Source organism: Taudactylus pleione, unplaced genomic scaffold (assembly GCF_031769625.1).
Source record: "Taudactylus pleione unplaced genomic scaffold, aTauple2 ptg000061l, whole genome shotgun sequence".
In the NCBI taxonomy this organism is placed as follows: Eukaryota; Metazoa; Chordata; class Amphibia; order Anura; family Myobatrachidae; genus Taudactylus; species Taudactylus pleione.
The window spans coordinates 3,554,506-3,570,872 of NW_028284463.1; positions in this window are offsets into that span (position 1 = coordinate 3,554,506).

Below are 16,367 nucleotides of genomic sequence, written 5' to 3' on the forward strand. Positions count from 1 at the left end.
AAAGAAGTCACACCCCCTCTGTACAGCATGTTACTGTAGGATAAATAAAATTGGCATTAATTTATACAAAATGGTGTTTGTACTGTATGTACTGTAATTCAGTCTTTAAGTGCGCCTGAGACCCAACACGTGCATCAGTCATTAAAAAGGTACAAAAAGTCAATAACACAGAGATGCAGAGGTGTATCATCCTATTGTCCAGGATTTCACTCACCAGGGGCGCGCCGGCCATTTTCAATTTAGGGGTGGTCTATTTACTGTTTTTAGCTGGTCTCGTCTTTTCACTCCAAGGGGTCTATTTACTGTACTAAGCAGTGTTAGGAGACAGAGTGAGAAGTGATAAAAAAGTGATAAGGTATCAGTCAATCAGCTCCCAACTGTCAGTTTTCAAACACAGCCTGTGAGATGACAGTTGGGAGCACATTGGTTGGCACTTTTTCACCCATTGGAGCAAAACCACGTGATTGGCTAAAAAAAGATTAGCAGATTACATCATTTTGCCAGGCGTAAAATTATCGCTGTATTCAATTTGAAAGCTTTTCCGCCTACCGTAGGTGGGAAGTCAATGCAACGTACAGTAAGACAGTATGTGAAAAAGTTTTGCCTACTGTATGAATAGCAGGCAGAAAAAATTGGTGAATTGGGGTGCAACGTTGTGGGAAGCCTTCAACGTACAGCCTTAAGACAGTCCCCTAAAGGTACTTTAAACTGCGTAACATGTAGAGGTAAATTTACTTAGATGGGAGTTCTATTTAAGAAGTAACTGTACTGTATGTTGCCCATAGCAACCAATCAGATTCTACTTCTCATTTATCTACAGTAGCACCTTCTAGAAGATACAGTAATACCAGGAATCTGATTGGTTGCTATGGGCAACATCACTTCTTAATAGAACTCCCATCTTAGTACATTTACCCCCTAATATATAAAATGTACTGAGTTTAGTAAGGGTTGGATAACAATACTGAACAAAAGTAGCGAAGACTTTAAAAAAAAAACAAAGAGCTACATGGGTATACTGTAGATCTGGGCATTCGCCTGAGATACGATGATGTACAGTATTGTAGGAAACACTCAAGCCAGGTGCAACCTTGGTATTGCAGGTGGCTGTAGTGTAATGGTAAAAAATCAAACCAATACATTACGCTGCCTGTACAACCCTTTTGCGGGTTCAAAACTTGAAAGGTTAAACTTTTTATTTTTTATTAATATTACACAGTCATAAATTACTGTGGCATAGAAATACCAGAATTTCTGGATAATGTATTAGTGAAGATTTAAAACAAAATAAAATTACCATATACAGTATACCTTAAAGGTTTCGAACCAGCGGGACAAGAAAATGGTAGATGCAGTAGGGCTAGGCATTAGCCCCCTAGATTACTGCATCTACTGTACTGTAGATCCTAGAGTCAGAGAATCACTACAATGTCTACCGTATTGTACCGTACTTACTATAATACAGACAACTGGGCATGCGCAGTGCTATGAGTACTGTACGCCATGGCATAGCGCTACAAGGGTATGGCTATTGCCCAGTACTGTACACCATGGCATAGCGCTACAAGGGTATGGCTATGGGGCAGCACCACTGGCAATGCATTGCAACCCCGCCACTGGGAACGTGCCAGAGAACCTATTTGTACCATAACCCATCAGAACTGGCTATAAGTCACCACAGCGCCAACTGTGCAGACATTGACACAATTTTGTGGTTTAAACGCAGAGTCAGTTTGTACTACAGGGACCTCTCTCTTATACAGAGTCAACTATCAGTTACTGAACACATTAAATCCCTAAAGTTTCCAAGTCTGGGACAGCATTGTCATTGATGCAAGTTTGCGCTCTACATCACAGTCAGTATGTAATACACAGACTTCCCTCCAAACTAAGTCCACTACTGTAGCACTTTCTGAAGATATGAATTTACTATTGTGTATACTGTACGGTAAGTCTCAGACAGTGCAGAATGGCACAAGTGTGAAAATTCACCAGTACTGTAGCAATACAGACAACTGGGCATGCGCCATGGCATAGTGCTACTTAGTGTATGGCTTGGCTCCACTGGATATGTGGCACACATTCCATTGTGATTGAAACACGATCACTGGGCATGCGCTGACATTGACGCAATTTTGCGATTTAAATGCTCAGTCAGTTTTTTATACAGAGACCAGCCTCTTTAACAGGGCCCATTGCCACTTGATGGTCATAAAAAATCACTATAATGTCCACGTCTATGTCATCGCCGGCATTGACGCAAGTTTGCATTCTAAGGTACAGTACTGTATGTACAATAATAAAAATCCTATTTTCGCTGTTTGACTCCCGAAGCACTGGGCAGGCATGCGCTCCACATGTACTGTATTGAATACTGAATATTTTAAGTGAAGATTTTAAAAATAATTAAAAAAAACATATTTTCAAGGTCACACGGAACAAGAAGAGGGGAGAAGCAGTGAGACTAGTCATTACACTCCTAGGCCACACGCTTCACCCATTACTAGAGTTCTGTACTTTGTAAAGTCTAATGTCTAAGTCTGGGACAGTAGTGACAGTATTTACATTTGCGCAAACACAGTATGATTTCAACCGCACAGTCAGTGAGTAATACAGAGCTTAATGATTTCAAACTGGATTAGACATTCTTCTACCGCTTTATTAAACCGTACATTCCTGATTCCATGTGAAAACGCTGTAATACTGTATAGTGTACCGAATCACCGCTTCTGTCAAACAATCATCGGGCGGTGATACAGAACATACCGTACGGTACATTTTAAGTCACATGCATGCGCTATGTAGTTTAGGAAAAGTGACACCTGGTGAGCATAATGTTGTATTACACGTAATGAAATCAGATGCATGCGCTATGTAGTTTAGGAAAAGTGACATCTGGTGGGCAAAATGTTGTATTACACGTAATGACTTTTTTCATTACTAAACTTTCTCTGTGGCGCGACTCATGGCGTGGTGTGTGGCGCGCCATGCTTGGCGTGAGAGATAATGCTGTGATGCCACGTTATAGCTGGGCATATCGGTATATTTAGATGTTTGTTGTGACACATTGTGTACACTGTTTATTTGTTGTGCCTTATGCTGATAAGCAATGACACATTGAGTACACTGTTTCGAGTGTGCACCTTGTAACCATGGTAACCTGCTTAATCCCTTTAGCCAGATATAGATATACAATGACTAGGTCACTTCTGGTCTGGCTGTGATCATGTGACGTGGAGTTCCCTCGTGACTACTTCCGCCAGGATGGGTATAAGAATCACCAGCGTGACTGCCTGTGTTTGTATGCACACGTGTGCCCTGTGATCGCCCGGAGTCCCCCGGTTATGTAGAATGGGGACGGCGGTAGTTAGCTGTATGCATCCATCTGGTAAGTGTGTTATTTTGTTTTGTATGTCCACGATGGGGGATGCCTCAGCAGTATTGACCATTTCACCTTGGGTGTAGGCTAGCCGGGTGTCCTTGTGGAACAGTTGCGGTTTAGCATTTATTATTATAGAAATAGTGTCTTTTATGCGATTGATGTACATCTTACTGCATTAACTCTGTCCTCTCATATGATTGTTTACTCCAGTATATATTTCCTTACTGCAGCATTAATTTTATCTCATGTGACTATATTGTATAGTTTATTATAATAGTGAATATTGCACCATAGTTGTGTTTATTTCTGATGTGGTTTATGCACATAGTATGAAAGCTTTCTTGATATTTTTCTCTGATATATTGTGATAATACAATTTTTTTGTATATGTCAAAAAAAATGTTTCAAGATTTTATACAGAGCCTGATAGACTGTATCACTGTGTCCTGTTATTTTGTTTATGTCTATTGGTTTGTTTTTCCATTTTCCTTGTTTCAGTTATTGATTATGTATTTTGTATCTTATTTCTAGATGTAATATGAAATTGCATATATTGGACATTATGGAATTGTTCGGCAAGTCTTAAAAAAGGTTCATATTAGAACCGAAACGTCGATAATTGATGACAAATGACAAATTACTTAAATGGCAAATGTGAACAACATTTTCAAACATTGATGATTAAATTATGACTCTGTTGGATTTATTAAAGACCTTTTTTTGGCGAGTGCTCCTATCCAGGAAACTGGATTAAGTGTGAATAATATATATATATATATATATATATATATATATTAGTGGTGTGCAACAACCCCCATGTTTTGATATTGGTTTTGTATCTGTTTCTCCTCTTGTTTTTGATCTGGATTGGTTTTGTCAAATCTGCCCTTGCGTGTTTTGGTTTTGGATCTGTATTTTTCCTAAAAATATCATTAAAACAGATAAAATCACATAATTTGGGCCTATTTTTGTTCCTACAGTATTATTACCCTCACTAAGATTTATTTTCAGTCATTTCCAATCAATTTTGACCACCTGACAATATTGATTTTTTTCATCTAGTTTAGGGCCAAAAGGTTGCATTCAGCTGGTGACAGCCATGGGCAGCATTTTCATGTGGCAGTATACAGTTAGAGTGGATACAGTGTGGGTTGGATACAACAATAGTGCACTTATAGTGACAGCAGTGTCGGCAGTGTGGGGTGTTGTTGGTTTTTTCAATTTGAGAGTGCCAGTGGTGTCCTCAATGCAGAAATGCCCAGTGGTGTTGTAAGTGTGGTGGTGTTGGCAGAGTGGGGGTCCTGGCAGTGTCCTGATTGCATAGTGTCAGCAGAGCGGGTTGCCAGTGGTGTCCTCAGTGCAGGAATGCTGACAGTGTCAACTGTGTGCGGATGCCCTCGATGTAGCTGTATCAGCAGTGTCAGTTTGCTGACAGCATCCACAGTACTTTGGGCAGTAGCGCAGGGGTGCTGGCAGTGTCCTTAGTGCTGGGTGCTGGTGGTGTTGGCAAGACAGGTGTGCCAATGTTGTCCTCAGTGCACATGTGCTGACAGTGTCGGCAGTACAGGGTTGTCAACAGCGCAGCAGTGTCGGCAGTGGGGGTTTTGGGAGCAGAGGATCATGCCAGTGGGTGTCAGCAGCAGAAGTTCCAGCAGAGTTGGCAGTGAAGGGTGCTAGCAGTGTCAGCCAGAGAGGATGGGTGGCATATTTCTACATCATGTGCCCATATCCAATGGGCTTAACACTGATTGGCTCAGAGCCATGACAGATGGCTCTCTAAGTCAATAAGCATTAAGCCTGCTCGATGCAAAATCTCACTATCCAACATTGTAATTGCAAGGTTTTGCCTCAAAGAGCGATCCGGGGCAGGCAGGTAGATCCGAACTATGTGTCAGATGACCACGGATCCCCAAAATTTTGGTGGGTAAGTTTCCTGGAGAACCGTACCCGCTTATGAGGCGGCCGCATATTTTATTTAAGACGGCCTCCTCCGCTTTAGCAAGTGACCTGGAGATGGTCACGATGGTCGAGACCATGGCTACCATTGGGGCTTGCGACGGGACCCTTGTGGTAGGGTCTCATCTGCTGCAAGCCCCAGAGAGCTTTCAACTCTAATAGAGCCGGAAGCTCTCCACTGACATCACTCATGATGTCAGTGGGGCCACCCACAAATGGCAGGCATTCGCATGGGAATGCTTCTGTTTGGCCAGCCACCCCCCTGGCCCGCCTACCAAACATGGAGAGCTGTCGATCACTATCGACAGCCGCCCCATTTGCAGTAAGCCCCAGAGCGAGATCATTTCTCTCTCGCCATGGGGCTTGTGCACGCCCAGTGCCGCAGCTGTCTGTGCGCAGGGCACAACATCGACCCACTTGCGAGCACTCAAGCACTTGCGAGCAGGTCTGAATGAGACCCTTTGTGTTTTGGTGGCAGTAATTTTACCCAATTTTTAATAGTAAAACTCACTTCCCAGAATTTATGGGTGTCAGCTCTATCAACAAGATTGTGGTGTTTGGCAATCCACCAAATACATTTCAGTGAGTAAATAGGGTTGACAATGAGCACCTTCCATGCCTAGAAGATAATCTTAGTTGTAAGTAAAATAAATAAAAAAGTAGAATAAATAAAAACACACATATATATACATAACAACCAGACCAGGCCGGCACTCAATGGTATTCAAACTGCAGGTTGCCTCGGTGCCTCCAGCCACAAAGTGTAACACATTCAAAATAAACAGTGGCACTCACAGGACTTGTCATCAGCAATACGGACGGTGTACTAACACCAAATGACCAGCATAGTATCCTTATGGGTCAACGTTCCATTTTTATTGTAAAAATTTCTTCAGGACCTGAATACAATGCTGGTGATTTGGTGTTAGTACACCATCCATACTGCTGATGACAAGTCCTGCGACTGCCACTGTTTATTTTGTGTATATATATATATATATATATATATATATATTGTCACATTGATGTTGTCAATTCAAATTTTCCATATTGAAACTACATCAAGTGTCGCTGCTTGTTTGCATATATATGTGTATATGAAATCAAATGTACTGACTCACTGTCACATCAATGCTCATCCCAAACCCCTGATCCTGAACCTATAAAAATATAAAAAACAACAAGTGTATGCCTTCAATGATGTACAGTAGGTACATACTAAGCAGGGATTTTTTAAACTTTGATTCCCAAGGAGATGAAAAAGGCTAAACTGTTTCCTCCCCTTGTGCAGTGTCCTGAATGACTGACTTATCATGACTACAGCACAGTTCAATATTCAAAAATGAACTATCAGCCCAAGTGCTGCCAAATATTCCTGGTAGTTTGTGTGGCTCCCCTATATAAATAGTGAGGGAAGGGAATGTGTTACTACACAACCGTAGTAGGGGAATCTGTGTTTCTACAGATGTAAGAGAAGAAAATGTATTAAAACAGCAGTGAGAAGGGAATGTGTTACTATATAGTTGAGTGAGTGAGGGGAATGTGTAGCTAATAAGATGAGGGAAGAAAATGTGTTACTACACAGGTGAGGGAGGGAAATATGTTACTACACAGGTGAGGGAGGGGAATGTGAAATGTGTTACTATGGAGTGAGGGAAGGGGCTATGTTACAACACGGGTGAGGGAGGGGGATATATTACTAGAAGGGTGAGCAGGGGTAATGTGTTACTCCAAAGGTGAGGGAGTGGAATGTTTTACTACAGTTCCAACATGTTACTACAGAGCTGTGGTATAAGAAAATGTTTCCCCAGTGGTGAGGGAGGGGAATAAGGTACTATTGGTATGAGTGAGGGTAATGTGTTAATAGAGATGTGGGGAAGTTATTGTTTGTCTACCCAGGTTAAGGAGGTAAATGTTGAATGTGATACAGAATGCCCAATGAAAATAAATGTTACTATAGAGGTGAGCAAGGATAATTTGACACTACTTAGGTGAGGGAGTGGAATGTGATAGTATACAGTTGACAGATGGTAATATCTTACTATAACAGTGAGGGGGAGGAACCGTTACTATAGAGATGAATGATTAATATGTTACTGGAATAATGATATGGAAATGGAAACAGTAATTATCTAAGGTCTATCCATGGGACAATTGGTACATGAGATAGTAAATGTATATAAATATATATATATATACTCTGTATAGCCCGGCACTCTGGACCCACTGCAGGGTAACATGCTCTGGTGCCTTCCAAAGGAGGACAGCACCCCCAGTATAGATCAACTCTGCAAATGGATGGCACTCAGAGACATGTAATTCAGTGAAAACAATTATGTTTATTTCAACATTTCGGGGAATGTATCCCGAGGACGGGGATACATTCCCCCGAAATGATGAAATAAACAGCATTGTTTTCACTGGATTACAAGTCTCCGTATACTGCCTATTTGCAGAGTGTATGTATGTATGTGTGTGTATATATATTATATATATATATATATATATATATTACACACACGCACAATTACCGGCACTCGCTGATGAAGAAGCTGAAAATAACTTGCTGGGGTTCTCACCTTGGGGTGATTAACCCCTACTATAGCCATCCAACAAAAAAGCAGCACTCCCAGACCAATTATGTAACAAAAAAGACCATGCTTTACTCTGCAATGTTTCAGGGCTTCCCCCTTCATCAGGACACACATCAGAATAATATAAATACCAAATTTTATACTTACAGGTGGGTGCTAATTCTGGGAGTGCTGCTTTTTTGTTGAATGGATATATATATATATATATATATATATATATATATATCACTCACAATAATATATAAATAAATAATGGGGTTTTGGTTAATGGATTGATCAATGCACTTAAACCTGCAGCCCACATCACGGGACCTAACTTCTCTGCAGGTCCTACACTATCTATCATACTTATGGAAACCTGGTAGCTGCTACTACAGAGTTTATAGCTATCCCAGAGACTAGTGATACATATCAGGCAATTTGACAAAGTAAGTTATTTAGAAATTTAAATTATAGATTTATATTTAGAGATGACTATGCACACATTTATATATATATATATATATATATATATATAATGTGAAATGGTATAAGTGGCGCACAAAGCTCATAAATAATACATGTGATATAGTCAAAAGAAATAGTGGAAAATAAACCACATAAAATATCTCCAACACACTCCCTATTTAAGGTTTATTTAGATTATCGTTTTTAGTATTCTGAAAAAAACTTGGAGCTAACTTGTCCTTCAGATTACTTTTTTTTCTGAAAACAACTTTGGCTTGAGATTCTAAATATGGTGTTAGGACTTTGTCCAATTTGAGTAGAGGGAAATTTTTACTTAGAATCTTATGAATCTTGTCACTGCAAATTTTATATTCTGTCATGAAGGGCAACATAGGACTATCTATATCCCTTTGGTTCCAGTACTAATTTGGTCATGAGAAGACTCTATCTATATGGTCCATTTCTGCCCTACATCTTTTCAGTAAAGCCCCAGGGTATCCTTGCTCCATGAAAGCTATTGTGAGTTTGTCTGCCTGTTTATAGTATGTAGTGTTATCTGAACAGTTTCTTTTGATTTTTATATATTGGCCCTTAAGGATATTCTCTTTCCACCTAGTGTGGTGGCAACTTGAGTAATTTAGAAAGCTGTGTGTATCTACCTGTTTTTGATATGTACTAGTTCTAATCTGACCCACATCTATTGAGAGAGCAATATAAAAAAAAATGATATTTGAATTACTAACTGTGCTTGTGAATTTTAAACCAAATGAATGTGTGTAAAGATGAATAATGAAATAAATAATAGAATTCCCATCACCTTTCCATAAAAAAAAAATCATCTATATATCTGACATACAGCCCCAAGTTTGCCCCGAAAGGACCATTCCAGATCATTAGATCTTCAAAACATCCCATAAATAGGTTTGCAAAACTCAGAGCAAACGTGGTGCCCTTAACATTCCCATGTAGTTGTAAGTAAACCTGTGAATCAAACAGAAAATAATTATGTGACAAAATAAAACCCATGGATTCAAAAATAAAGTCTTGTCTCATCTCTCCTATGTTAGGGTATTGTGATAAATAGAATCTAGAGGCTTCAATACCTTGTTGGTGTGGAATATTGGTATACAGTGATTCGACATCACAGGTGACGAAATAATAGTCATCACATCATCTAATGTTTTTAATCATATTCCAAAAATTTTTTTGTGTCCCTAATATAGGAACGTAGAGAGGTGACATGTAACTGAAGAAATGAATCGCCAAACTCTGACAAATTCATAGTCATAGACCCTATACCCGATATAATGGGTTGACCAGATGGTGCAATTAACGATTTATGTATCTTGGGAAGATGGTAATATGTAGGAATAACTGGGTGCATAGTAAACAAATATTGGAATTCTTTCTTGGATATTGCCTCTCTCCAAAGTGCTAGGTCCAATAGTTCCTTAAGATCCAATAGATATCTCTGGGTGGGGTTTGCTAGTAATGGAGTCTATGTGCTTCAAGAAGATAATCATCCCTATTTTGTATAACTGTCCCTCCACTTTAATCGGCACTTTTAATTATAATGGAATCATCATTTTTTAAACTATATAGAGCCTGTTTTTCTTGTTTACCAATATTTTGTTTATACTTTTTATTTTTCCCATTCTTTCCACACAGCTTCCTAAAATCATCCAAAGTAGCATTATAGAAGGTCTCAATAAATGAGATTCTGTTGTAATGGATACAAGTCAGATTTTTTTGAAAATGATTTTTCTCTTTTGGAAATATCAAAGTCCTTCTGACTCAGAATTATTTTCACTCAATAAATCGTTCAGCATATCTATACCTTCCTGATCCATATCATCTAGCACTATTGGGTTAACTTCAATATTGCTCTTTTTCAAAAGTTTAGTTGCAAAGTAGCGCTTTTGGCATAGATCCCTCATAAACTTATTAAGATCCACAAATAGACCATGATAGATCATGGTTGGAGGAGGGGGCATATCTCAGCCCTTTACTAAGAACTGAGTTTTCATGTTCCATAAGAACTCTAGAGGATAAATTGAAAATAACTTTGTTTCTTAATTGTGTCTTAAGTTTTTGGCGGGATTTCTTATGCCCACCTCTTCTTCCCCTGAATCTTCTCTGTCTCTTTTCTCTATGCCTGGATCTAGTATGCTGCAGTGATTCAGATGTTTGTGAATATTGTGTCTTTCTTCCTCTAAAAAAGGATGACGGTCATATTTGACTGGACTCCTAGAGCTATGGTTGTTTTTGGATATTTGTTTTGGTCTAGCTCCTTTATCTGTATAGTCCTTCTCTCTACGGAAATATAATTCAGTGGACAGATGACCATATGAAGTATTCCTGTGTCGAGGGGACAGTTCATATTGACTCTATTAGACTTGGGTATATCATTCTAAGATTTACTGTTCATTCTCTTCCTCATATAGGATGGAATATGGGGTCACATATATATTTTTGTGATTAATTAAGGTGATGTGTCTTGTGGAAGCCAGGAAATGCATTTATTTATTTATTTATTGATTAATTGATTAACATTACTATTTAAACTAAAAAGTAGACATAATATACACTATTAAAAAGCATGCTTCCAAAATCCCAATAGGATTTTTAAAGTTGAAACCAAATCCAAACAGCAAATCGAAGGCTTCAGAATTTCAGGCAGTGAAAGAGCCTAGTTGAATTTGGTATTTATTAATTATATGATATGATGATATTACTTTGTATTTGTGTAGAAGCTGTGGAAAATTATGCCTATTTACCTGGATGAGAAGCTGCTGATGGATGGCTTTGCAAGTGGAAAAATAACATGACTTGCCTAGTAAAGTAAAGTAATATAGGCTGTTTGTCAAACACACACAATTTTTTTAAAGCCCTTAATGAAAAGTGGTGCATGATGGAATTGATAAATTGAAAAAAACAGTAAAAAACAAGAATCCAAGTAAGATTGATGGATTGATTGTTTAATTGATTGATTACAAAGTATAATTATAATGAAAAACAAACCAGAAACATGGAAAACTATCAAAAAACCAGCATGCAAAATTCAAATTAGATAAAATCCTCAAGATTTAAGGCACAGTAACAGCCTAGTCAAACTGAATTATTAATTATTTATTATTTGATTATATTTTTTAATGATACTAGTCTTTATTTGCCAAGAAGCTATAGAAAAGAAGCAATAGAAAACAGGGCATATATGCCTGGATGAGAAGCGAGTGACTGATTGCATTACAAGACACAAAAGAAACTGAATGCCCCAGTGAAGTATAATAATATACAGTACATTGACTTTTAAAGACACACAATCTTGGTAAAGCCCATAATGAAAAGTGGTGCGTGATGGAATTTTCCTTGGATCCTCCAAACTACCCTTATTATGAATATTTAAAAGGACATATTAACAAACCAAGCACTTTAGCAACAGGAACTGCCACTTTTGTGGCTGAAGAGCTTTATTTGTTTAGCCCTCTAGAAACCCAGCTATTAACAGCTTAAGGCAGCTAACAGTGTTGTTAATCATGGTCACATCATCCTCATCTTTAACTACATCAATGTTGATATTATAAACACACAGTATTAGCTCATTCCCAATTGAATCCACTATTACAATTTTTTTTAATTAGTTGCAAAGAATCTTCTTAAAATCATCTGTAATTCAGTTTTCCAAAATTTTGGGAAGTAGTCTCCTACTCTGATCACTCACAAGGTTCCAAGCTGTGCTCAATACTGTTTCCAAGTACAGACTGGAGGGTGGACAGCTTAAGTAAAGCCAAAACTGTTTGCACGAGGGGCTCCAAATTGCCATTTTCATTAAATAATCCATAATTTTATTGATGCTCATTGATTCATATTGAGTCATGGCACAAATTCAACATACTAGTCACTTCATGTCTTCTCCAATTTCAGCTTCTCTAACTGCTTTTACAGGAGTTTAATTTAGGGATTAAACTGACTAAGGCTTGCAGTTTCTGAACACAATTGGTAATAATTTCAAATGATTTCAGTAGCATGTATGAAATGGAGAGTTTTTTCCACTGTGCTGGTCAAAGAAATAACCTTCCCTTTCCCTATATCATGGCTTGTTGTGTACAATTGAATGGGTTGTTGCTGTTCCTCTAGTGACTGATTCAAATAAAGGGGGAAATTCCACCTAGTTAATATCTCTTGCTTCAGTTGGTTGCAAGGTAAATTGTTGCAACTGTTTCTATCTTCTACACATGGTTTCTAAATTACGAAAATATCCAGACATTTTTGGGCCACATTCAGCATCAACTTGCATGCACCTGTCCTTTTTTAGAATTTCTGAAACACCAAATTTATTGTGTGCACTTAACATATTGAAACTTACCCAGTTGTAATGCTCATACAATGTTACTTGCATTATCGGAAATGACAAATCATAAAGAGAGTCATAGTAGGATAAGCCATTTAGATATCCCATCCCGAGTTCTTCCAATAGATTTACACTGGTATGCCTCCCAGTGAAGTCATTGATACAGAGAGTAGACTGATAATGAGCTGGTGTTTTATGTTAGACCCTGCTGCTTCTGCTGCTGAAGGTGATACACACACCCAGTGGGCTGAAACAGTCATGTAATCTTTACTGTGACCAGTAACACTTGTCCACATATCTGTAGTTAAGTGGAAAGTCAGTGCAAGGGCATTTTCTAGGCCTACTATATAATACATTTTTTAACTTCCTGGTAAAGGTGAGGAAATCTTGTTCGGGTAAAATAGTATTGAGATGGACTTTGGTAGCATGGACAAATGACTTCAATTATTAATCTAAAACCAGATTAATTGTTGAATATTGGATGCAGATCTAATGCTAAATTACCATCATGGCTTAAGTGATCTGTTATTCAACAGGATGGTGGCTGTCATACTTAGTTCCTCTTACAAATAATTGTTTCACAGTCAATTGTTGTTTCAAACTACTATTCTCTTTGGTCCCTTCATGTGATGAAGATTCACCCTGAGCAAAAGCCCTGGTGTGCAAGAATTATTCTAGGGAATCCTGGATAGGGGAGGAGTAGATTAGCCCTGGATACAAGAGAACTACCACCATGATTTGATTAATGATGAAGGTGTTGGCAGTGGAGAATGCATGTTCTGGAATCTATCTATGCTGCTGGTAGTTGTTGCAGGACTGCTTGTTGTTGTTTTAATGGATTTTTCACCCTTAAAATAAATGATAAACAATATAATACATGTTCACTTTAAACAACAACCAAGATCCAATTGTATTTTTTTGCAGCACCACACACAGCAGTGTGAGAGTGTGCAATGTGCATCTTACAAACAAAGACACAAGCAGTGACAATGTTGCCACCAGTCACCTTTCCCAAACCCACTGCATATACCAACTCCATAACTACAGTACAACTTTTTCTGCCCAAATCTCTGATGTCCTGATAGAATCCTACAGGACTCCTAATGGTGTTTATAAATGTTTTTCAGATATACAGCTCATAGTCCCACACCCTCTCCCCACTCTCTAGTATGAAATTGTGCCTGATCAAGAGGGAAGGACTTTTATATGCAATCCACAACATGCAAGATCCAATGCCAGGAAAATAAATACTTGATTATTTATGGGATCTGAACATGGTGAGAAGATCTGAGCTGGCACTTGAATACCTTGAGATCCCCTAAGTCTGATAGTGTTTGGTTTTCATAGTGTTTGATGTAGATCAGGAAAGAACAAGACAATAAGGTAGGGGAGCAGTAGAACAGGGTCTGGGAAAAGCAGAGGTTTGGTTTACTGCAGTGCAGCATTGTAGTGTAAATGATTACAAGATAAAGAAAAAGAGTGAGAGGTGTTAGTGTGCTATGCATTGTAAAATGAGCACCTTGATTTATGGTAGTTGTAATAATGAATTTGGCAATGCAGCCGCTTTCAATGACAAGCACGCAACACTCCCATAACATGCTCCATTTCTGATAGTGTCTGTCCTGATCATGTTAGAAACTTTGATCACACACTTTCTGAAATGCATGCATCACAGGGGGTTTCCAGAACATCTTGTGTATGCGCAGTTGCAAATAATCACTCAAATACACAAACATCAGCATTGCATTCATACTGCATGTACCTCTGAATTAGGCCCTTAGATAACTTGCTGATGAAGATCAACAAAGGCAATCCAGGGGGACCCACACCCCAAAATGAACCAAAGTAGCACTACAGCATATAAAACTTGTAGGGCTTACCTAGAATTGTGCCTAATACCAGTGTGCATATTCATTACAAGGCTCCATGCTTTTAAACCAATATGGTAGGGGTGCTAAACCAGACTGAGGGCATCTCCTTTCCCTCAGGTGTGCAATAAAGCACATTAAATGGAGTATATGGGAAAGATTTCTGGACTGCACACCCTGAATATATATATATATATATATATATACCAATCCAAACTGGTCCGGCACTACTCCAAGCAAAAATCTCATTGCCTCCATGCCATCCACAAAATTTGTAAACATACCCAATATTCAGCGGCACTGGAGGTCTTAATAGATCAAACTCTTTATTGTTCAACCAACGTTTCAGGGCTTCTATGCCCTTTTGTCAAGGTACCCTTGAAGAAGTCTGCTGGAGACGAAACGCGCTGGGAGCCTGTACCCTGCTTGACTATATCTTTCTGTATACCTGAACTAAGATAATATCCAGTCATATGCACTTTTATTGAAATTTCCATTTTATTTATTTATGTCATCTATTATCCATGCGTATATGTCCATTGTCATTATTATTGTATTTTAATTTATGTTTTTATGTGTGTTTACATTAAATATCTTTTCATATATATATTTCTGGTCATATTCTACGTTGCACTTTAAATTATAGTCCTATGTTTTTTAACTGGTAAACATCAGTCACTTTTATTTATTTGATGCACTTTTAGCACTTTAAGGTGCTCTGACCTGATCACCTCGTTCCTATATATATATATATATATATATATATATATATACAGTCAGGTCCATAAATATTGGGACATTGACAGAATTTTCATATTTTGACCTCTATTCACCACCACAATGGCTTTGAAATGAAACAAACAAGATGTGATATAACTGCAGACATTCAGATTTAATTTGAGGGTAATTACATCCAAATCAGGTGAACGGTGTAGGAATTACAACAGTTTCTATATGTGCCTCCCACTTTTTAAGGGGCCAAAAGTAATGGGACAAACTAAGAAATCCTAAATCTAACTTTCCCTTTTTAATACTTTGTTGCAAATCCTTTACAGGCAATTACAGCCTGAAGTCTGGAATGCATAGACATCACCAGATGCTGGGTTTCATCCCTGGTAATGCTCTGCTAGGCCTATACTGCAAAAGTCTACAGTTCCTGCTTATTCTTGGGGCATTTTCCCTTCAGTTTTGTCTTCATCAAGTGAAATGCATGCTTAATCGGATTCAGGTCAGGGGATTGACTTGCCCATTGCATAACATTCCACTTTTTAGCCTTAAACTTTTTGGTTGCTTTTACAGTATGCTTTGGGTCATTGTCCATCTGCACTGTGAAGCACCGTCCAATGAGTTCTGAAGCATTTGAATGAATATGAGCATATAATATTGCCCAAAACACTTCAGAATTCATTCTGCTGCTTTTGTCAGCAGTCACATCATCAATAAATACAAGAGAACCAGTTCCATTGGCAGCCATACATGCCCACGCCATGACACTACCACCACCATGCTTCACTGATGAGGTGGTATGTTTTGGATCATGAGCAGTTCCTTTCCTTCTCTTCTCTTCCCATCACTCTGGTTCAAGTTGATCTTTGTCTCATCTGTCCATAGGATGTTGTTCCAGAACTGTAATGGCTTTTTTAGATGTTAATTGGCAAACTCTAATCTGGTCTTCCTGTTTTTGTGGCTCACCAATGGTTTGCATCTTGTGGTGAACCCTCTATATTAATTCATGTGAACTCTTCTCTTGATTGTTGACTTTGACACAT